Source organism: Marmota monax, unplaced genomic scaffold, assembly GCF_021218885.2.
Source record: "Marmota monax isolate L192 unplaced genomic scaffold, Marmota_monax_Labrador192_F-V1.1 WCK01_AAM20220418_F8-fsc00015, whole genome shotgun sequence".
NCBI classification, from domain to species: domain Eukaryota; kingdom Metazoa; phylum Chordata; class Mammalia; order Rodentia; family Sciuridae; genus Marmota; species Marmota monax.
Window position 1 is genome coordinate 24,435,499 of NW_026692194.1, and position 23,597 is coordinate 24,459,095.

A 23,597-nucleotide genomic window follows, 5' to 3' on the forward strand; every position below is an offset into this window, starting at 1 on the left:
ATTAAATGGAAAATGTGAATCAGCTATGTGGTGCTCTTTAACCTGGAGTCAGAGCCCTGGGTTTAACAGTAATGGACATATGACTCATTAGGACTAAGAGAGGCTGTAATTTTAAAAGAAGCATGATATTTAGGTGACAGTTTAAAAGGCATTAAATTACCATGTTCAACCTTGTATTTTACAAATACATAAAAGGGGGAACAACAACTATTTGTAACAATGTGATGACCCATCTTTCCTATTTGTAACAACATTTAATTGCCATTATGCTAGTGAATTAAATTGCATTGATTAAAGACTGTTTCGATAAGACTTTAAATGTACTCTGGAAGAGGCTGTTCTCGTAGACTCTTTTGAATATATTTAAGACCTGTCTCTTATGACTCTCTTTTTTCTGTTTTGGGTATTAGCTTTAATATAAGGACTTGTTAATTAACCACAGGTATATGCAATGAAGTTTCTAACTGTGATATTTGATAAAATAAAATTGGACAACTAGTCGTATTTATTCAAAGTTGTGAATTTTTAAAAGTGCCTACATTCTTTCCATCTCAAACCTGGGCCAGCAGGAGAGGCCAGGAATGAAGTGAGGGCTGGGGGCTGTTTTATCAGGGCTTGAGCCTGGGCTTCCAACTCTGAGAGGTAGGAGGCCATGAGAACAGGCAGTGTGTAAGAGGGTCTCTTGTGTAGTGGTCCCCTGGAAAGAGCCTCTGCCTACTCTGTGCCTAATTCAGTCCATCTGGGATGGACCAAGGTCAAGTCTGCAAAGCTTTTCTTTATCCTTGAATTTACTGTGATGTGGACTGGGGCACCAGTGCTGCTACTCCTAGTTTTATGGTTTCCCAACATATATATATATATATATATATATATATATATATATATATATATATATATATTTTTTTTTTTTTTTGCAGGGGCAGAAAAGAGCTGGTTCTCCCTTTGTCATGGATGTGGTCTGGGCCCTGGGTGGTACTTCCTGTCAGCAAATGCACATGAAGAGGAAGCCTGCGTGGGAGACTGGCATGGCAGGTGGAGTTGGGGTGTCTTTGTCCTTTGGGCGTCAGCAGGAAGCAGGTGATAAGGATGAGTTGTGCCAGTTTTTCTGTAACCATGTTATAGAGAAGGTTCAAATGGTACATCACTAGAGGTCAAATGTGGGGCCTGAAAGAAAGACAGGGAACTAAGAATTACAGCCAGGGAAATGATATGGAAGTTAAAATAACAGGAAAAGGGTGGAAGGGAGGGACAATCAAGTCTTTGTCTGAACTGCTCGTGTTGTTTTGAGGTTGGAAGAAGAGAATTCAGTGGGACTTTATTTCAAACTCCTTAGGAAAATATAAGAGGTTTTCATAAAGATTGGATTAAATTTCTCCTACTTCCTTTCTCCTAATCAAGCTGGCATTTTTTTTTTCTTGGTGGCACTGGGGATTGAACTCAGGGCCTTGTGCATGTGAGGCAAGCACTCTACCAACTGAGCTATATCCCCAGCCCTTCAAGTTGTCTTTTTGATGCTTTTGGTTCCTATAAAATCAGCTTTTCATTTTGGCAGTAACAGTTCTCTCTGTGCATATGTGACTGTATATCTAGTCCATCTCTGTCTCCAATTACATCTATATTTCTACATATGACTTTCTTTTTTGAGCTAAAACAAAGGCCACATATTCTTAGGAAATGTGATTACATTTTGTTTGGACAGAAGTCTGAAAAACACCTACTATGTCATTTAGGCAAGGGTAATGCTTGATTGAAATATTTTCAAGTGAAAGTACACCCTAGGAAAAACACACTGTATAATATTTCTAATCTGTTAAGGATAATAAATAACAGAAATGTTGTACATTCTTTAGGTGACAACCATTGCTCCCTGATAATTCTGTGACAGATGTATTCTTATGAACTGCTATTTGTATTTCTTTAAATAGCAGCATAATTGAAAGGAGATTAGAATCTATAAATCCACTCTATAATTTTATAGTTTCCTGAATATGCTCAAGAATAGTTGTGAAAGAATAGTTTGAAGGTATTAATGTTCAGGGTAGGAGTAAAGGTAGCACTTTTTCAGGTTGACGCAGTTATTTTTTTTTAACTTTAAAAATTGTGGTAAGATATAAATAAATAAATATATATATATATATATATATATATAATATTTAAATTTTGGACATTTGTTAATGTTTTGATATTGATAAATGTTGAACAATCAAAACTCAATTGCATCCAAGTCAAAATTTCATGTCCTCATTTACTGGTAGTGAAAGGAACAGAGGGAACAACAAAATTAAAAAAATAAAACAAAACAAAAACTTGGTAGAAGACTGAAGAATAAACTACGTTGATTAAAATTCAAGTAGAGTTTTTGTTTTTGTTTAACTGACACTGATTTTTCTATTTTTTTTTTACTGGTTTTATAAAGTCATAAAACACTATCCTAAAACCAGATAGAATGAAAACCAATTATATTTTTTAGATATAAAATGCTTTTCAAGTAGGTATTTCTTCACTTTTATGACTCTTGGTTAGAAAAATGTTGCAATAACACATCAGAAAAATGATATGTTTAAGAGGAGATTTCATTGTTGTACCAAAACCTATGATAGAATTTTAGGTTTAGTCTAGATGATACATTAGTGAGCACCTAGTCTGAATTCTTCATTTTATAGTCAAGGAAAATGATGTCCATAAGGATTTATCTTTTTACCTAACCATCTGTCTGCCTAGAACATGCTTTGTTCCAGAAAGCACTATAAAGTAGTTTGCAAGAATACATAAAATAAAGAACATAAATTGGAAGTAGGTGAAAAAAGGCAAGGATTAAAAAAAAAAGTAGCATCAGACAAAACAGGTCTAAAACTAGCTCAGAAGAGCACACCCTTAAATCTCAGGCATTCGGTGGGAACTTAGAAGTTCTACTGGTCTCTGTGCAGCAGGAAATCTGATTAGTTAAGCAGTTCAGTTACTCCAAAGATAATTGAAAGCCATCTGGTTGTTCATAACATGGACAACTACTTAGAATGCAAGGAATAAATACCTCTCATGAACCTTGTTAAGAGAACATGTCTTCTAAATCAACAACATCTTGAAGACTTCATTATAGGAGACAGAACAACAAATTCCTAGGTTTTTTTTTTGTTGTTTATGTTTTCTCTCAACTACCAGCGTATTACCCTTGTCCAGGGTGCAATTTGGTAAAGTCTGAATGGTCTGAATCCTTCTCTGTCAGCTGGGACTTCCTGGGAGGACACTGGTGTGTTGAGTCCCACCCAGGTGTAGCTTGAACTCCTTTTTTATTCAGTGGTCAGAGACTCTTAACTTTGCTTTTACAGACTGTTGAAAAGAAAACTACATTGTAACAACTTGAGACTTCCTGGGGCTAACATTGAAATGTTATTCACAAACATTTTAGGGTTGGAAATCTGGGATGCTTGTTTAACTCATCAGATTGCTTTGTTGATAGAGATTCAAGAAGGTGGGACTCAGGAATCTGCGTGTAATGCGGGTATGAGAACTCACACTTTGAGAAATGCTGGACAGTCTTCTTGGAAGGAACATCTGTGACTTGATCCTTTAAGGGTGGTACAGATATACTTTGACCAAAGTCTTTATAGGTGGTTTCTTCTTCCTTACTGCCTAGATCTTTGCTATGGCCTTTCAACTGGCTTAACTGTCTCAAGGACTGTCCCCATTACTAATAATTTTTTTCTGTTTCTCCCTGCATGATTTATGAAATGCAAATCTGATCAGGTTACTTTTCCACTTAAAACTCTTTCTGATTTTATATTGTATCTGGAATGAATGTCCAACTTCCTTCTCATGTCATGTGATACCTTCCACAGGGCTAGTCCCTGCCTGCCTTCTCCCTTGTCTGCTTCACTCACACCATTACACTGTGGCAGTGTGATGCTTTTCTCTTAGTGCTTACCAACAGAACTCTCTTCATCCTTTAAGTCCAACGTGAAGGATACCTGCTTATTGAGGCCTATAGATCCCCACACTTATCACATTATATTGCATTACTTATTTAAACACTGATATAATTTGCTGGATTGAGAACTGTCTGAAGGCTTCTGCTTTGTATTAATGTTACACATCTAGTATGTAACACAACAGCTAGCACATAGCACTCAAATATATTTGTTGAATAAAGCTGAAAAAGGGTACAGATCGATAAAGCATGACTAGAAAGAAATATACCAAAATGAACCAGCAAAGAACTGAGATCTGCCAACAACCCTGTGAACAAGTCTTGAAATCAGTCCTGTACTTGCAGGTGAGTATGAGATACCCTCAGACTTGATGGCAACATAATGAGATGTTGCTGAGTGTTCTTGTCAGGTACTTTAGCCAGTCACAAAAAGCTGACTAACATGGATGGTAACTTTTTGAGCTGTGTACTTTCCCCTCAAAATTATTAAGAATTTTCAGGCAGGAATTTGTGAGGGAAAAGACTAAGAGGTGCATAGCAGTTTGGAATGGTCATGTGTTGGGAAAGTAGAGGTGAAGCAGGAAGTGAGAAGGAAGGTCAGGGAATAATTTGGATCGCTAGACAGAACAGGACCAGAGAGGAAACACAATCTTCAGAAACAGTCAAACCTGGCTGGTGTTTCCACCTACTAATTTTAACTTAAGGTAAGATTTTCCCATTTGTAAAATGGTAATGACAATGTCTAACACATACAATACCTCATTGATTGTTAAGTTATATGACCTCTGCTGATGAATTTTATCGAAACATAGATGTTAAAGAAGTCAGAACTTATCAGCATCTTGGGTGCCTAAACTATAGTATCTTTAATCAGAGGCAGTATTTTATATAAAATCTTAATAGTGAAGCTGCATCATCAAGAAGGAAAATTATAGCGCTCAGGAAGTAATTGAAAAGAATGCAAGGGTGTAAGCAGGTGTATCATGCAAGCTGTTTGATTTTCCATGAAAAATGTCTTCTTCATCTTTCACAGTGAAATTAAGAGTGGAAATTGGAGGCTGAATGGGATAAATGCTCAAGAAGCATGATTCTTGCTTAATCAAGAGTCTCAGAGATCAGGGCTGCCTTTGTGGAGACCCTAGGAGAGTGAGTAAGTTCCTAGTTAAAGGCAAACTTACAGGGCTGCATGGCTGAAGGAAGAAATTGCAGTGGAATTGAAATGCCATATTTCTCTATACTAGTGCAAAAGGAATGATACAAGGGAAGGAAAAAGGAAAATTTGAGGACTGAGCTAGTTATGCTTTTTGAGCGTGTTCTAATAGTATTACCATGATGTCATAGTATATTGATTTAATGACCACTGAACATAGAAACTGTAATTGAATATACTCTTGAGGACATGATCATGTACTACTCTTGTGTAATAAGAATTAAACATTTTACATAATAAAACCAGGGAAAGGAGATTTTGGGGTATGTACTGTGTTCTGGAATCCAAATTTCCTTTTATGAAAAACATTTTTCAAAACAAATCTCCCCATGTTTTTTCCAGTGGAAAGATTTCCCTCCTCAATTTGCCTTGTCTTTTAAGCTGTTGAATTTTCTTTCCTTTTATTCCTCTCCTTTTTTCACTAATGTTTCTATGCCAGCCTCTTTGTATCTTCCCGGACATAACAGCTCGTCTCCTTGTGCCATCTGCTGCCTCCTACGTGAGTCAGCCCTGGTAATGGGGGAGACTCTGCATTGCCAGTAACAGCGCATTCAGGGGAAAGTATTTTTGTTCTTTTTTAGATGTAACAGATTACTATTAGCCACATGCTTCTGACCAGAGAGCACTGCCCGAATAATATCTTACAGGAAAATAATGTACAGCTGTTGATTATTTTACTTTGAATACATTTGCATGAACTTGATTATATTGTATGGTGTATAACTGAAGAATCAAATTATCAGTATTTTTAAAAAGGTAACTAAGCATCCATATGTTTTAGGTAACATTTAGATGATACATGATTAACAACAGAAACCCTCCTACTGTAAAGCTATACACTATCTTTAAAGACGTAATTTTAGTTTCTAGTAATATCACAAGTTGGAGTAGTCGAGGAAAAATTGCACGTGTTATATACTAATGTGCTATGTTTTAATTTTTATGCCATTATTTTTTTCAGGTCAACTCAAAGGGAAAAATACTACATTTAAAAATGCCTAAGCATATTCACATGATAATTATTTATTTAAATAAGGATAATTTAAACGTGTTGTACCTATATGTCAAGAGCGACATTACATTTCCATAAACCAACTCATAAATCATAAATGAGGCACAAAGAACAAAGGAGCCGAGGAGGAAATCCTAAGAGACATTGTAATAGTATACTTGGCAGCACAGAATGTTGAGTTCTGAACAGACCAGAAAGACGCAGCTTCTGCCAACAATAACTGAGAGGGAAAACAGTTTCCTCAGTAAATCCAGTACAGAGAGTGTGGCTATATCACTATTAAAGAGCCCATAGAGACAGATTAAAAGAAAACATTGTTTATACCTTGTATATCACATGAATGGAGATAGTTTACAAAGATTCACCTTTGTTTACAAATACGTAAACGAACAAGGGTTAGTAGGCATGTTTTTCTTTCTTTTTTTTTTTTTTTCAAATGTTGACTCAGGTTGATGCCTATGAGTAAGGTAAATTATTTTTAATTTGCATACTATAAGGAACATCACAAATATCATTTAAATTTTAAAAAAATTGAACAGATTGTTTTTGAAAGGGGGTGTTAGCTTTTGCTTGGGTAATGGACATGCCCAATATCTCCACGGCTTACAAGAACATTTATTTCTGATTCATTTTGCAAGATAGCTTCCGGTCAGCTGCACTGCTTTGGCTGGTCTTTCTGCGTTTAGCTTCATGGGTTTTTCCTCCCCAGGGCCAAGGCTGAAGGAGGTGTCTATTGGGTCCTGCTGGTCTCATGGCACACACAAGACAGGCAGAGCCTAGCACACAAGCATATTTATGCTCCTGCTAGAAGGTGGCCTGAGAGATGTCTGCTCACATTTTTTAGTCAAAACAAGTCATAAAGCTAAGCCCAAAGTCAGAGGAGTTGGAATTACACTCCTCCTACTGAGAAAAAATTGCAAAAGCGGGGAGGAAATGAAAAATTGTGAACGAAGAACACAATCTGACACTGTTGGTAAAAGACATGTCTTTAATTAATATTTTGGAAGGTGTCTTTAATAAAATCCTCTGTGAAAGATCATTGAGATGATCTATAGTTTATTCGAAGCCCTCATTTGTTGTCAAAGCATTTGACAAATGTGGACAAATTTCCTCCCTGAAACTTTCTCTCTCTTTTTTTTCTCTGTAGCATTTTTCTTCATTCTCTCCTTTCCTCTGTATGCCTTCTTTAATGACCTTTCTTCCTGGGGTCCTTTAAACAAGGATTCCCAATGGTTCTTTCATTGGCCCGTATTATAGCTAAGCAATTCCAGTTCTAATTCAGTGTGGATACAACTCAAGTGAACTTCTCCAGTACTGACCTCAAGAACTGTAGTCTCGTCTGCCTTCTGGGACATCCAGTAGAGTGTTTTTTTGTACCCCAAGTTAAATATCGTTGTTAGAAACTTATCTTCTTTCTATCTAGACGTGTCCTTCCTCTTTACCATATTACTCATGTCAGCATTGTTTCTGGGTGGGTCCTTCTGATTCATAACTTTGTGTTGTGTTTGACTCCTCCCTCCTGCCAACACCCACTCAGTGAATGCTAAGTCATAGCACATCCTATTATCACTATTTCCTGGTACTGGCCATTCATTTCTTTCCACCATCATCATTCTGGCTTCCCTCTTCAGTCCATTCCAACCACTCAAACTAATGCACATTCTTCCCCAATGTTCTCTCCTATCTAGAATGTCTTCAAGACAAAATTGGTTACAAATTTAACCTAATATACAAGGCTTTCACAGTGTTTGTAAGTCAATTTTTTGAGGTTATTTTCTAAAAGTTAATGTTCACTTTTAGGGAACTTCATATCACTTGAAAACACTCAACATTTCTGACTTACTTTATTTGATTTACTTTTTTCTTTCTGTAATATACTCCTAGCCCCAACTTTTGTTCTGATGCAATCCATAAAGACATCTCTTCCCAAAACTTTGATAGCTGTTGGCTTCTGTCTGTTCTGAGAATAGATTTGCTTTGTGTTTCATTCTCATGTTTATTTTAAAATGACTTTATAAAATTATTTCTTCAATAAGAGACTATAACCTTTCAGGGAATCAAGACTGCATATTACTCTACTTATAATTCCTTGCAGCATCTAACCCAACACTTTGTATAAATAAATTAATTTACTAGTACTAGTAAGGGATTGAACATAGGATCTTGGGTATGCTAGGCAAGTTCTCTACTCCTGAGCTACATTCCCAGCCCCTAAAACAAATTTACAATGTTACCTTTAGAATTTAACTCAGGAGCCAAACTCTCTGGCACATAATAAGCACACCATAAATGTTAATTATAAGTGTTTTTTTTTGTTATTATTAAATTTTTAACAACTGCTAGTAGAATTTGGTTACATTTACTTGAAACAGTTTCACATCATTTCCCACCATTTTATAAAGTGATTAGTAAATGAGAACAAACAAATTCTACATAGAGACCATTGAGCAATGATTTATATTTCCATTTACAATAAACATTCATTATGAGCTTTCTTTGGGAGAGTTGAGACCCATTCTTTGCACAATGTTAATTTCTATATAGAGTGTTTAGCTTAGCTTACATAGTAAAGGAATTTCCTGAAATAAATGAATTCTCTGCAACCTGCCAAAAGATCATTAAAATAACCATTAAGTCTCCTTAGAAGATAAATATAGAAAGAAGCACTTTTATTATGACTTGCTCAACAGCTCGAGTTACCTCAGTTATTACTCTCTCTGAATAAATAGTTACCTACGACATAATTGCCTTGTTTCAGCTATGAACTTGGAGAATTATTTAAAAATAGGTCACAAATCAGTAGGTAGGTGGGAGAGTGTGGGGTGATCCACCACTAATTTCAGTTTTTAAAATACAGATTTTAAATTCTCATGTTTATTTTAAAATGATTAAATGTCATGATTTTTTGAAAATGCAAATGTCTCAGAGTCATCACACTGGCGAATACAAAGAGGATTGGTGTCAGAAAAAAGAAATAGAAATATGGTTTTTAAGATTCAAAATCATTAGAGTCAAATGTGTTTCATTAAATTTGAACATGTTTTTTTTTTGTGGGGGGGGCGGGGAAAGAAACACATTTTGAGTTTCCCATTGGAATTTCTTGTAAGTAAACTTTGAAAATAGTTTTGCAGTAACTGTCAGAAATAACAGTTGCACTTTTGTTGTCCTTCCTCGATCCCCGTGTTTAGAGATCACCACAAAGAAAGGAAAGATTACATTGAATTCTTATTTCTCAGACCTTTGAATAACACTTTAGTGAAGTTTTCTATGTAAATATCTTCTCAAAGTAATGGGATTTAAAACTTTTTTAAAAAGATAGCTTGTCTTATTCTTTAGAAATTCTCAAATATGTAAATTAATTAGCCAAAACAAGGATGTTTAAGTGGTTAAGTGTGTATATATTTAGAATATATACACACACACACACATATATATACACACACACACACACATAAAGATGACCTGTCATCTTTACCTCACTTTTAAAGGCTTGCACCTTTCAGGTATTAGGAACCAGATATTTTACGTGTTCAAGTTGTAAAAGAGGTACAAAATGCAAACTTATAACTACTTTTACAAGCATAAATATTAACTATGAATGCTAATTTAGCTTAGTATGGACCAGGCATGTACTTATATTTATCAGGCTACTTAAAAGTCTTGCATTTCTTATGTATAAACAAGAGGTGAGGACTAGATCGTTTTAAAGTTTCAAGTACTAAATTTCTTTAGGCCTCACATCAAAATTATTCTATGAATAGGACCCATAGATGGCACTACCATGTAATAAAAACAATGAAAAGAAAAATGATGATTTTTTTTTATTTGTCCAGATTGAATACAACATAAAATCAAAACTCATTTTTTACAGAGTTTCAAATGGAAAATAAGAAAGCAAAAGAAAATGGCCATCATCATAATCATTTTTGTTTTCTAACATTCAAGTTTCATGAAACCTAGTTGCACAACATGAAGACTGGAGAGAAATGAAAGTCTATAATGCATTGGAAAGCAAAAACATCACCAGGTTTCTTAAGGAAAAATAAGAAGCGCAAATTCTGATACCAGAAAACTGGATTCTTGAAAGAGGACAGTAGAAATAATATGTCTTTTTAAAGAAAAGTAAAACAACGACCTTGACAACAGCAGTTTCCGGAAACTGACATTGCAGTGACCTTGGGCGGCTCGGGAAGGACGCTTGGCTCCAGGGAGAGACAAGATGGCGGAGCAGGCCGCAAGGCCAGGCCCAGCAGCTCCTTGGTACTGGGCTTCCGAGGCAGAAGACGGCTCCTCCGTGAGGTGAGTGTCCAGGGAACCTCACAGACACATTAGAACACTGAATTGAAAAACAAACAGAATTCCTAGAGCTATAGAGAGTCCGTAACTTGAGCATCAGAAATAACACCTCAGAGTGGCGCCAGCTTGGCCGCCATGGCGGGAGCAGGAGCGGGAGCACTGACCAGAGAGACGTGGGGCCCGTGGGTGAAAAAATTAAAAAATACACAAAATCCGACACAGGGAAACCTGTAGTTTCTAGAAGGCTGATTTTTATGAACGCAGAGTTAGTAGGGTAAGCCATCTACTGGGGTGAAAGCCTTGGGGGCTGCGGGCCTGAGCCCTCTGGAGGGCAGAGCACTAGCAGGTGAGGAGACCATTCCAGGGGCAGAAGCTGTCCCAGTGCACCTTGCACAAGTGTGAACAGAGAGGGGATGTGGGGATGTAGGGTTGTGGGGATGGGGGGAAGGGACTGGGAACTCATAAAGGAAGTTACTAGCAGCTGAGGGAAAAATCCAGAGGGTGCCTGAACCAAAAAGACAAAGAAGATTTTACCTGGACACTTCACCCTCTGGATCTCAAGGGAGAAAAAATCCCATAATAGTTGGCACCCTATAAGAGCTGTTGGCCATCAAGCCATCTGCCATCCAGAGTGGATAAACGGTAATTCACATTCAGAGCAGTGAAGGTGAAACCTGTTGGGGCTTAGTTCCTATACCCTACAGGTGGATTTATCTGGAAGCCCCAGAAGTCCAGAAGCCCAACAGAGATAGGAAGCTCACCAATAGGAGGAGTGGACCAAATCTCAAATACTTACCAACAGAGTTCCCAAATCCACCGAAGTCCAAACCCCCACAAATGGAAACTTCTCTCTAGAACTCTGCATCAGCACCACTCAGAATTACACAGTTCATCAGCACTCTGTAGTCTGTCTTGCCCCAAAATGGGAGATTGAAAGCCAAGAGCTACTACACCTAACTGGCAGCTAGCTGAGGAATGCAAGGACAGTGGCCAAAAATACAAAGCCAAAAATAAAGACTGAGAATACATACCTGCCAACAGATTTGATTACCGTAGTGGAAACAAGCCCTCTATCATTAAGATTTTTCTTTTTCTTATTTCTTTTGTCTGCTATTGTCTATTTTTTAACTTTAAAAATTTTTAACCTTTTTTTTCAGTTTTAAGCATCATTTTATCATATTGTAGTATCCCTCACTTTTGCTCATTATGCATGATTTTGTATGTGAGTGTGTGGATGTGTATTCTCTCACTGCATGGATAGGTTTGAATATATATGTACATAAATTCATATGACTTATACATTAATAGCTCTCACCTACGTGTGTGTTAATTAGCCTAGATTAGACATAGGTGGGGTACAATTATATTTGAGGGTGTGAGTTGTTTGCATCTCATATTTGCTGCTTTGTTCTTACCTAGGTTCAGGGCTCTCTTATCTCCCCTTCTTCACTTTCTTCCCTCAGTAACAGCCAAATTTTCCCTTTCCCACCTCTTCTATTTCTTTTTTGCATTACTTTGTGTTAGTCTAGTATTCCTTCTTCATTTCAGATGACCCTGCTTCCAATCTCCCACCTCTCCTCTGATCACCTTTTCAAACACTTCAATCTTTCTCTTGTCTTCCTACCCTATTGTCTCTTACTTAAGAAACTTATCCCAGTAGATAATAGAAATTACACAGATCATGTAATTACTACCCCATTCAAGTTGTTGTGATTATTAATACAATGTACTGCATAGTAGATGCCTTTTGTCAAATTACTGATCTAGTTCACAATTTTTAAATTTTTGGTATTGTTGTTAAATGCTTATCCCACCATTTCTATATAGGTTGTAGTAAGTGTTATAGATGTCAAAGTAGACACTAGAAATCTACTAATTGCTGGTGTTAGGGTCATCTGGCTCTCCCCTTCCACTAAGAGGAAAGAGATTAGGACACTTCAAGGTCACAGAGTAGAGATCCTGCTGCTGAGAAATACATATCCACCAAGCAATAGTGAATCTCATCCCACACACAATCTAGCTCACCTGAATCTTAACATCATTCCATCTTAAAACTTAAGGAGACAAGCCTCCTAAAGCAACAGCCAGGACCCAACAAAGAACAATCAGAGAGGGACCTCTAGACTCACTCCTTGACATTTACCCATATACCAAAAACAGAAGTCTCTGAATAAATAGGATAATTACATACAAAAGACAAGTATAAAAAAAGGAATGGAACAGGAATCAAGACCTCTGAAAACATGAGGAAAGAGGCAAACAAATCTTCTCCTCAAATTCACAATCTCCCAACTGAGGATCCCACTGATATTTAAGTGGACAAAATCCCATAAAATGATTATAAAAAATGGACTATTAAAATGTTCAATGAGCTAAAAGAAAATCTAAGGAATGACTTAAGAGAGCAAAGACAGGAGATAAAAGACCACTTTAATACAGGAATAGAAACATTGGAAAAAACCAAAACCAATCAGAACTCCTAGAAATGAAGGAAACAATCAAATTAAAAACTGTATTGAAAGTATTACAAACAGATTAGCTGGTGTATGAAATAGAACTTCATGAGACAGGGCCTTAAGTACACAGAATTCAATAATGGGGAAAAATGATAAAACATGATCAGAATAGACAAGAACTCTGGGATAACATCAAGAGACAACATCAAGAGACAACCTGAGAATTATTGTGTTAGAAGAGAATAAGGAGATACAAGCTAAAAACATTAAGAACATTTTCAATGTGATAGTTCTAGAAAAATTTTTCACATACTGAAAATAAGATAGACATTCACATACAGGTGGCCCTAACTAGACCTAATCAAAGAGAAATTCTCCAAGGCACATCATAATCAAAATGCCTAACATAGAAAATAAGGAAAGAATATTAAAAGTTGCAAGAGAGAAAAATCAGGTCAGATTTAGAAGCAAACTAATAAGGCTTGTGTGTGATTTCTCAATTCAGACTCTAAAATCAAGGAGGATCTAGAATGACATATTTATAGATTTAAAGGAACAACTGCCATCCAAGGTTACCATACCCAAAAAAGCTCAGTTTCAAATTTGAGGGGGAAATATAAAATTTCCAAGACAAGAATAGAGTAATAGAATTTATGACCACCAAGCCAGTACTACAAAGAATACTCAAAGATATACTGTACACAGAGGGACTCAAAAACAAATTCTAAATGTCCCAAATAGATGAAGATAAATAGAATAATAATCCACTAAATAAGAATCAAGAGAGGATGAAACAAAAAACCCCAAGCCACAAACATATCCCTAACTCATACTGGATGTTAATGGTCTCAACTTCCTCGTCAAAAGACATACATTAACAGAATAGATAAAAACAAAATGAAACAAGACAAAACAAAAAATCAAGATCCAACTATATGCAGTTTATAAGAGACTCATTTTATAGGTAAAGACACCTGCATGCTGAAGATAAAAGATGGGAAAAAATTTTCCTTGCAAACAGATCCTCAGAACAAGCAGGAGTAGCTTTTCTCATATCTGACAATATAGATTTCAAGCAAAAACTGATCAGAAGAGGCTACTACATTTCTGATAATGGGAATAATCCAACAATAAGATATAATGATACTAAGTATTTATACCTCAAATGTCAGCACACCCAATTATGTAAAACAAAACAAACAAAAACTCCACGACAATAAATCTCAGAATGATCCCAACACAATAATACTGGATTATTTCATCATACCCTTATCAGCAATAGGGCATCAAAACATAAAATCAATAAAGATATTTCCAACCTAAATAAAACAATAAATCAAATGGACCTAATAGTCATCTACAGAATATTTCACCCCCAAACAGCTGAATCTACCTTTTGCTCAGCAGTGCCTAGAACTTTGTTCAAAATAGATCATATCCTAGATCACAAAGTAAGACTTAGCAAATAAAAAGAAATCGGTATAATCTATATAATTGCACAATGAAACTTGAAATCAACAGCAAGAGAAATAACAGAAACCATATAAACACATGGAGATTGAACAATAATCTTTTAAATGAAGAATTGATCAAAGAAGAAATGAGAATAGAAATCAAGAAATTCTTTGAAATGAATGAGAACAGAGATCCAATATATAAAAATTACGGGACAGTATAAAAGCAGTGCTAAGAGGAAAATTTATAGCACTTAGTGCATACATTAAAGATTAGAGAGATACCAAATAAATAGGTCTATTCTCCACCTTAAGGCTTCAGAAGAAAAAGTACAAACTTATTCCCAAATCATCGGAAGATAGGATATAATTAAGATGAGAGCCCAAATTATTGAAAGTGAGAATTAAAAAAAATACACAGGATCAATGAAACAGAGTTGATTCTTTTTTTAAAATTTATATATGCCAGCGGAATGCATTACAATTCTTATTACACATATAGAGCACAATTTTACATATCTCTGGTTGTATACAAAATATAGTCACACCACTTTGTGTCTTCATACATGTATTTTGGATAATAATGATCATCACATTCCACCATCATTTCTAACCCCATGCTCATCATTGCTAGAGAAATGAAAATCAAAACCAGTCTAAGATTTTATCTCACTACAGACAGAATGGCAGCTATTATGAAGACAAACAACAATAAGTGTTGGTGAAGATGTGGGGAAAAAGGTACACCCATACACTGCTGGTAGGACTGCAAACTGGTGCAACCAATATGGAAAGCAGTTTTGAGATTTCTTGGAAAATTGGGAATGGAACCACCATTTGACCCAGCATACTCTCCTCGGTCTATACCCAAAGGACTTAAAAACAGCATACTACAGGGACACAGCCACATCAATGTTTACAGCAGCACAATTCACAATAGCTAAGCTGTGGAACCAGCCTAGATGCCCTTCAATAGATGAATGGATTCAAAAAAGTGGCATATATACACAATGGAATACTACTGAGCAATAAAAGAGAATGAAATCATGGCATTTGCAGGTAAATGGTTGGAGTTAGAGAAGCTAATGCTAAGTGAAGTTAGCCAATCCCCACAAAAACAAATGTAGAATGTTTTCTCTGACATAAGGAGGCTGATTCATGGGGTTAGAAGAGTTGATTCTTTGGAAAATAAGATTGATAAACCCTTAGCCAAACTAACCAAAAGAAAGAGAGGGAAGACCCAAATAAATAAAATTTGAAATGAAAAGAAGATGTTTCCACAGATCATCCTGAAATCCAGAGAATGTTTTGAAACTATTTTGAATATTTATACTTCAGCAAACTGGAAAATCTAAAAGACATTGAAAAATTTGACCTGCTCAAATTGAACCAGGAAGATATAGAAAACCTAAACAGACCAATATCAGGTATTGATATTGAAACTGAAACAGTAATTAAAAGTCTTCCAAAAAAGAACAAATCCAGGACAGATGAATTCTTAGCTGACTTCTGCAAGACCTTTAAAGAAGAATCAACACCAGTTTTTCTTAAATTGTTCCATGGAATTGAAAGGGAAGGAACACTTCCAAATATATTCTGGGATGCCAGTGCAACCATGATACCCAAACCAAACAAAAGTGCATTAAGGAAAGAAGATGGCAGACCAATATCCCTGATGAAAATAGATACAAAAAATCCTTAACAAAATATTAGAAAACCACATTAAAATCCACATAAAAAGCATACATGATGATCAAGTAGGTTTTATTCCAGGGATGTAAGATTGGTTCAACATATGCAAATCAACAAATGTTATTCACCGCTTAAACAGAATTAAGGACAAGAGTCACATGATCATCTCAATAAATGCAGAAAAGGCCTTCAATAAAATCCAGTGACAATTCCTGTACTCCACTAGTGATTCAGCAGAGGAAGAAATCAGGGAAACTATTTTACTTACAATAACCTCAAAACAAAACAAAAAACTAAAAAATAAACCAAATAAACAAAAACCTTGGAATTAAACTAATCAAGGAGGTAGAAGAGCTCTACAATAAAAATTTTAGAACATTGAAGAAAGAAATTGAAGAAGATCTTAGAAGATGGAAAGACCTTCCATGTTCTTGGATAGGCAGAATTAGTATCGTCAAAGTGGACATACTACCAAAAGCACTATAAATACAATCCTCATTGAAATACCAATGAAATTCTTTACAGAATTAGAAAAAAACTAATCCTTAAATTCATTTGGAAGCATAAGAGACCCAGAAAAGCCAAAGCAATTGCAAAACCAAACCAAATCAAACAAAAAAGCAATGTAGGAGGCATCACAATAGCTGATCTGAAATTATATAAATTATATTACAGAGCTTTAGTAACAAAACAGCAAGGTATTATCATCAAAACAGACATGAAGATCAATTTAAAAGAATAGAAGAGACAGAGACAAATCCACATACCTGCAGTCATCTGACACTTAACAAAGGTGCAAAAATATATTTTGGAGAAAATACATCCTTTTAAACAAATGGTACTAGGAAAACTGGATAGCTATATGTAGAAAAATCAAACTATATCCCTCTCACCTTGCACAAAATTCAAATTGAAATGGATTAAAGACTTAGGAATTAGACCAGAAACCTTGCAATTTCTAGAAGAAAACATAGGGTCGACATTCCATCATATACGTGCCAATACCAACTTCCTTAATAAAACTCCCAAAGAGCAAGAAATAAAAACCAAGAATGAATAATAAATAAATGAATAATAAATGGGATGATAGCAAGTTGAAAAAGTTTCTGCACTACAAAGGAAATGATTAATAGTGCAAAGAAATAGTCTTCAGAATGGGAGAAAATCTTTGCCAGCTATTGCTCTGACAGAGAATTAATGTCCAGAATTTATAAAGAACTCAAAAACTTAACATCAAAACCTCCAAATAACCCAATCAATAAATGGGCAAAAGAACTAAACAGAAACTTCTCTAAAGAAGAAACACAAATGGCCAACAAATATATGAAAACATATTCCATATCTCTAGCAATCATGAGATGCAAATCAAAACTAAGATTTCATCTTACTCCAGTCAGAAAGTCAATAATCAAGAATACAAATAATAATAAATGCTAGTGAGGATGTAAGGAAGAACATATACTCTTACATTGTTAGTGTAACAGTATGGAGACTGGAAAACAAGATGGAGACTGCTCAGAAAACTAGGAATGGAACCACCATGTGACCCAGCCATCCCACTCTTTGTTATTTTCCATAATAACTAAAATCAGCATACTATAGTAATACAGCCACATGTAATGTGTATAGCAACACAATCCAGAATAGCCATATGCCCATCAATAGATGAAAGGATTAAGAAATCACTGCATACACACACACACTCCATAAATAAGAATGAAATAATGGCTTTTGCTGGTAAATGGATGGAATGGAGAACATCATTCTAAGTGAGATAAGCCAGACTCAGAAACTCAAGGGTCAAACATTTTCTTTCATATGCGGAAGCTAGAGAAAAGGAAAGGAGGAGGGAAGCATAGGACATTACAAATATTAAAAGATGATTAGTAGTTTAGAAGAAGGAGATTGAGAGGCAGAGTGGAGGGATGGGTAAGGGGAGGCGATGCAGGATGAATTCTAAAAATCATGTTATGTGCGTATATATGTATAACACAGGTGCAAAAATATATTTTGGAGAAAATACAGCCTTTTAAACAAATGGTACTAGGAAAAATGGTTACTGTAAGATACAAAGCAGAAAAGTGCTGTACTGAATATAATCCCATCACAGTGTTATACACATTATATGTTATTTATTATGTATAAATAAAAGAAGACTTAGGCATTAGACCAGAAATCAAAAGTAAGTAAATAGATGAGTGAAAGGAAGTCTGGCAGAGTAGAGGAGGGAGAACAGGGGAGGGAGGAAGAACAGGAGGGAAAGGGGGAGGGAAAGACGAAGGGAAAGGGGGGGATCATGAACTAAAATAGAATTCTATGCCTGTATGATTTTATTAGGATGAATCCGACTACTGTGTATAACTATAATGCTCTAATTAAAAAGAAACTCATTAGTTTAGGAAAATTTACAGTTAAACCATAAACTTGACCTAATAAAAAGTAGCACAGTAAGATATTTTGAAGTTAATATTGCTTTACTACTGAATGAAGTATTTTAACCCAAAACTAAAAAAAATATTTTCTCTTGAAGTAAAGAGCAGGGATTGGTTTTAACAAAATGACAGGAATTTCCTATGCTGTATTTTCCATATCAATTGTAGAATAGAAGATTGTAGGGGGTTTGAAGATAGACATCTGCCCATGAAGAATGAGACTCTATTAATCGAAATTTAGCCAACCCTTTGTCCCAATCATTGTGGATTGGGAATTCAGAAAATTAAATTTTCATCAAGATGAAATTTCTTGAGAGCTATATTAGAATATACTACTAATATGTTATAATGCATGTAAATCAAGATAATAAAATATGAAAAATTGAAAAGTTTTCTCTTTCAAAAGTGCTTTATAAAAAACTTCCTCACCTTGCAAAATTATCATCACCATGATGAAACTGGAAAAATAGCCAAGAAAGGATTATAATCATGAACTGTACAACCCAAATATTTAAAACTATAGGCCAAAGTGGGTGCTGATGCTTCCCTATGAATTACATCAAGATGCTGCAGAAAAAAACTACATTCAAATTAACAATACCAAATATGTCATTGTATAAGAAAGATAAATCATATATCTCAACTGCAAAAGAAGTAAAGAGAATGACTAATATTCAGGCAATTCACATACGTAATAATTATGACATGGGTGCTGGAGTCTAAAATGCCTCTACTTATACACACAACAAGCTTTCTTACAGTACAGGCTTCCCCTATGTTAGAATAGACGTAAAAATCTCATGTGCGATGGCAACATTGTTCTCCAGTTGCTCAGTCTCATGGAGCACACCTGTACATCCTCACATTGCTGATAATGGGTAAGTGTAGAGGGGAGGTTGAAGTGGAACTGGGAGTTTCTTGGAGGTGGTGAGTTCTGGACACCAGATGCAACGCAAGGAAAAATGAGAATTAGGATCCTAAGGAAGAGCAGGGGTGGAGCCAGTTTTCCTCATTTAGAAACAGGATAACCATTAGGGCTCTCTCTTTAATATGAACTGGGGGTGGGAACCTTAAAAGGCTTTATCCTTTCCAGACCTCCTCATTCAAATTGCCCCAAATTTTGTTGCTAGGGTCTGGTTCTTGCTGTCTGTCAGCTACATTGGTGTGTGTGTGTGTGTGTGTGTGTACTTAGAACTCATCCTTATCTCTGGTTTGCCAGAAACTTCCCACTCCCATGGACTGGCATCTTCTACCTAAAACAGATAGGGGACAAGTCTTATGTGTGTGGGTGGGGAGGGAGAGAAACAAAAAGATTTAATTAAGTTAGGGTCCTGTGGTAAGAATAGGAGAACTGCTTGACAGGAAGCTTTTGAAAGACAAGAAGACATCTGAATTTGGTGTGATAGAAAATGGTTACTGTGAGATACAGAGCAGAAAAGTGCTGTACTGAATATAATCCCTTCACAATGTTATACACATCATATGTTGTATGTTATAAAATCCATTATAGATTGGATATATAACATTTACAAATAACAATGTTATGTATGTATTATTTGAAAGTAGCACTCTGCTTAGGGAAAACTTGTTATTTGGATCAGAATGTAAGCACCTTGGAGGTAAGGGCTCTTCCTCACACTCTTAGGAGTCTCTTAAAAAGCCTGAGTTCCTAATTACTCAATAGATATTGGCTGACTGAGAGTGAGGTAGTTTTAAAATTTTGTACTTTGGAATAATGTTGTCTCTTCAAAATATTTCATATTAGCATTACCGTTTACATTTTCAGTCTTTGTAAGAAACTGAAAGTGTGTATAACTTCAGACAAAAAATTAAGCAGAGCTCACATACTGCTTTTCTTCTGTATACCCTAGTAATATTTTAGAATTAAAATAGATGTATTCTCTCTCTATTTGAGGTTAGTAAGCCTTTCCTGTACAATTGTGATAAGATACACTTACACACACACACACACACACACACACACAATAAACACCATATTCAAGAAGAGGAGAAAACCAAAATTCATATTAAAAATTTGCAAATGACTACATTGGGTTAATATTTTTTTATATTACAGGAATTGTGATACATGAAAATAAAAGCAATAATATAGTTTGAGTTTGGCATGGTATAGTGTACTTCTAGAATTTCATTTTATCCAAGATTTCTAATTTAGCCATAGGAGAACCTGCCTATCATCATGTAATGGCTGAATTCCACTTCTATTTCCCTCCAAATCATTAATTTTTATTAGAGTTGATGTTTAAATTTTCATGATACAAATTCAAATATTATCACAGAATTAGGGAGAATAGCAGTAATAAAAATATTTCAAATTTTACTTTTGAGTTATTTTTTTGCTACCATACCATTACAAAATAATAGTACAGAACTTCCTTCTCTCTCTCTAATTTATTAAAGCAGCTTATGTTGAAGATACTTAGTTGATATAATCAATTATGGTTTAGGACTATCTGAAGTTCTAAAACTATATTAGAGATAAGTCACTCTTGTGGCAACAATTCTTTGTTTTCTTTCCCCTTGCCCCATCCAGTGCTTAGCCAGAAACGTTAGGTGCTGGAGATGTTTGGCAAATAAATAAACAACAAGATAAATACAATGTCAAGATTACCCTGACAGAAATAATTATTTACTCATTCATTCATTGTCTATCTTCATTGGGAAATAAATGCCATGAAGGTAGTGACATTATCTCTTTTCTTCACTGTTGTATTCATGTGGCCTGGAATAGCACTTGGCACGTAATATTAGGGTTTATTGATATTTGGTAATATTTATTGAATGAATGAATCAAAAAGGAGTTTAGGATTCAGATATTTGAACAATTACAGTGGAACTAAATGTGGAGTGCAGCAGTGTTATAGATTTCATGAAAGATAAAAACACACTAATAAAAGTCAGCAGGCTATAAATATCACTGTTACAAATAAGAGATCAGAAGGAGGAGTGGCCTACTGTCAGCTTCCAGGCTTTTCTGACTTCTTACCTGGTAATCTCCCCCCTCCCCCCATCTCTTTTTTTAATCCTTACTTCCACTACGCCTTCTCTACATTTTTCTTTATGTGAATACACAAAGGAAAAACTTAAAATCTTATCTTCAGATTTGTAGATTTCTTAATATGATCCATCCTATCTGAAATGTTTCATTATAACCACAAATTAAGCCTAGGAGCAATTAACTAAAAACATTTATTTAAGAATTTTTTACTTGGTTTCAGAAAATACCAGAAATGCAGCAAAGTTATGCAAAACAGTGATGTAACATCAATACAGGAAAGTAAGAATGAAGGAGAAAAATAAGTGAAAGGAATGAATAGAGCCTTGATTGGGACTTTATTACAAAAACGTGCCATAGCAGGATCAGCAGACTACAGCAGGGGCTAAATCTAGCCTACTGTGTATTCTTATAAAGTTTTATTAGAATAACACATCCATTCATCTGTGCACTTTCTATGGCTACTTGCACACTACAATGGCAGAATTGAGTAGTTGTGACAGAGTTAGTTTGGCCTGCAAAGATTAAAATGTTATTAAAGCATTATAATCACACATAGTATTTGGGTTCATTTTGATAAAATCATACATGCAAGGAATTTGATTTCAATCCCTATTCCACCTCTTTTTTTTCCCCCTCCTCCCTCCTACTCCCTCCTCTACTTTGCTAAACTTCCTTTCTTCTATATATACATGTTATGGTTTGAATATGAAGTGTCCCCCAAAAGTTCACACATGAGACAATGCAAGAAGGTTTGGAGGAGAAATGATTGGGTTATATCCTTAACCTAATCAATGAATTAATCCCTGATGTTGGGATTAGCTGAGTGGTAACTGGAGGCACCTGGGGTGTGGCTGGAGGAAGTGGTTCACTGGGGGTGTGGCTATGGGTATGTATTTTGAATCTGGAGAGTGGAGTCTCTCTCTCTGCTTTCTGACTAACATGTGAGTTGCTTCCCTCCACTACACTCTTCTGCCATGATGTCCTGCTTCACCTCATGCACGGAGGAATGGAGCTGGCCATCTATGGACTAAGACCTCTGAAACTGTGAGCCCTCAAACTTCTCCTTCTCTACAATTGTTCTCTTTGGGTTCTTTAGTCACAGCAGTGAAAAAGCTGACTAAAACAATGCGCAAAGGTGAAATTACTTTTGGTACCTTTACATATGAATATAACATGATTTTGTTAAATTCCATTTTTCTCCCGTTTTCCCTTCCTTCCCTCACTCTTGTTCTACTTCACTGATCTTGCCTGTATCTTTATGACATCAGATCTCCTGTCCTACTGCCTTCTTTCCCTTCCTTCCCTCACTCTTGTTCTACTTCACTGATCTTGCCTGTATCTTTATGACATCAGATCTCCTGTCCTACTGCCTTCTTTCCCTTATTTTTCTCTAGCATCCACATATTAGAGAAAACATTTGGCCTTTGAGTTCTGAGTCTGGCTTATCTCACTTAGCGTGATGTTCTCCATTTTCATCCATTTACCAGCGAATGCCATTATATCATTCTTATGTATGGCCGAGTAGAATTCCATTGTGTATTTGTACACCACAGTTTCTTAGTCCATTCATCTACTGACAGGCATCCAACTTGATTCAATAATTTTGTCTATCGTGAATTGTGCTGCTATAAACATTGTAGTGTCTCTATTGCTTTAGTACGCTTGATTTTAGATCTTTTGGGAAATACCAAAGAGTGGGATAGCTGGGTTATATGGTGATTCCATTCCTTGTTTTTTGAGGAATTTCCACACTGCTTTCTAGAGTGGTTGTTCTAATTTGCAGCCTCACCAACAATTTAAGAGTGTATCTTTTCTCCCACATCTTCACCAGCATTTATTAATGTTCATGTTCTTCATAATTGCCATTCTGACTGGAGTGAGATGAAATCTTGCTATAGTTTTGATTTGCATTTCCATGATTTCTGAAGTTGCTGAGCATGTTTTTCATATATTTGTTGGCTATTTTTGTTTTTTCTTTTGATAAGTTTCAGTTTAGTTCTTTTGCCTATTTATTGGTTGAGCTATTTGCTTTTTTGGCATTGAGTTTTATCTGTTCCTTTCCAAAAGTTTGCTATCCCCTGCTGTAGAATTCTATATACTT

The 23,597-nt window shown here is 35.6% G+C and overlaps 1 non-coding gene across 1 annotated transcript; it reads right to left on the reverse strand.

The window, feature by feature from the left end:
* Positions 1–1,416: 1,416 nt before the first annotated feature.
* Trnav-cac (transfer RNA valine (anticodon CAC)) lies at positions 1,417–1,489 on the reverse strand. The gene has a single exon. It is a non-coding gene; the product is annotated as a tRNA-Val (tRNA).
* Between the last annotated feature and the right edge of the window lie 22,108 nt (positions 1,490–23,597).